Source organism: Wasmannia auropunctata, unplaced genomic scaffold, assembly GCF_000956235.1.
Source record: "Wasmannia auropunctata unplaced genomic scaffold, wasmannia.A_1.0 LD336090.1, whole genome shotgun sequence".
In the NCBI taxonomy this organism is placed as follows: Eukaryota; Metazoa; Arthropoda; class Insecta; order Hymenoptera; family Formicidae; genus Wasmannia; species Wasmannia auropunctata.
Genome location: NW_012026800.1, coordinates 120,727 through 122,088, shown reverse-complemented (window position 1 = coordinate 122,088; position 1,362 = coordinate 120,727). Strand labels below are relative to the sequence as shown.

Here is a 1,362-nt window from a genome sequence, read left to right as displayed (position 1 = left end):
TGTGCTCTTCCGATCTGAAATTATCACGGCATTGAATGGTTCGACGGTGAAGTGAATCTCAAATACTTTACACAGCTTTTACGAGAGATTACAAGACGAACACGCTACATATATACCAGAGAACATGAAAAAGTCCTTTATTTGCGTAATCTTCTCTCCAGAAACGTTTATAATCTGGAAAGAATTTCACCGCCCTTCAAACTCTTGCCCGACGAGATGGAGAACGGACATCGCTGCTCTCATCATGGATTTCGCGCTGGCGCGAAGTTTCTTTGTGCGTTACGCAACGCTTACAAATTGAAGCATTGGCTAGCCACACGTGATAGCGACGCTTCAAGCTGTGAAAATCTGAGCTCGATCACCGAAGTGAGCGAAGAGGAAGAAGAAGAAGAAACAGACAGCGATCAAAATAGTGAAATAACCCGCAACATCGAAGCGTGGCGAAATAATGCAGTAAAAGAAGAAGACAGAAATCAGAAAGAGAACGAACAAACAAAACGCAATTTTCCATTAGTAGGAGAAAAGAACAAAGAAGAAAAGCAGCAACCGAAAAATATCACGATACCTGATATAGGTTTCACCAACGTACAATTTCCAACGCACGACGACGTCGTCTCGCCTATTATCCCACTGCGGAAATTGGCAAAAGGCAAAAACACATCTACGAGCTCAACAACGTGCGAGGTAAAGTCCGAATTTGTACAAGTTTCAATTCCTCTCAGCCGATCACCGGCGAAAAATGAATTCAGTGGAAATTTTACATGCGTTGCGTCAACTCCATGTCAGACATGCGGGCGTCTATCCTGCCGACAGAGTGCCGAGGGTGTGGACGAGGTCGACAGCCATCGTCGCTAACACTGACGATCACGACCGACCCGGGCAGCATTGGGTCGCCTTCCACGTCGGAGAGGACGGCACAGGAACGTATTTCGATAGCTATGGATTACCGCCATTGGACTCCAGATTGCTTCTGCGGCTTCGACGAAACTCCACCACGCATCGATGGAATACAACGCAACTTCAGGGAACGCTTTCTCAAACATGCGGACAATACTGCTGTGTATTTTTATATTTTATGTGCAGCGGTTATAATCTTTGTGGGTTTCTTAATCAGTTTACCGATGATTATGAACGCAACGATCGTTGGATCGTAAAATTATTTCAGAAAATTTTTCTTTGTAATAAAAAAAATGTATACGCTAAATCTCAAAATGCCGAATGCTGCCATATTCAATCATGTTCTTTGAAAAGTAAAATATAAAGGAAATACTCATTCTATGTAATAACTCGATTTTATCAATAAATATTTTGTATCTTTAATCCCTAGTTTATTTCTTTCCCCGCCTCTATTCCCGTCCTAAA

At 42.6% G+C, this 1,362-nt stretch overlaps 1 protein-coding gene across 1 annotated transcript in view; it reads left to right on the top strand.

Moving 5' to 3' along the window:
* The window catches only part of LOC105448005, a 26,434-nt gene that overhangs the window by 21,287 nt on the left and 3,785 nt on the right, over positions 1-1,362 (top strand). The window lies entirely within an intron of this gene.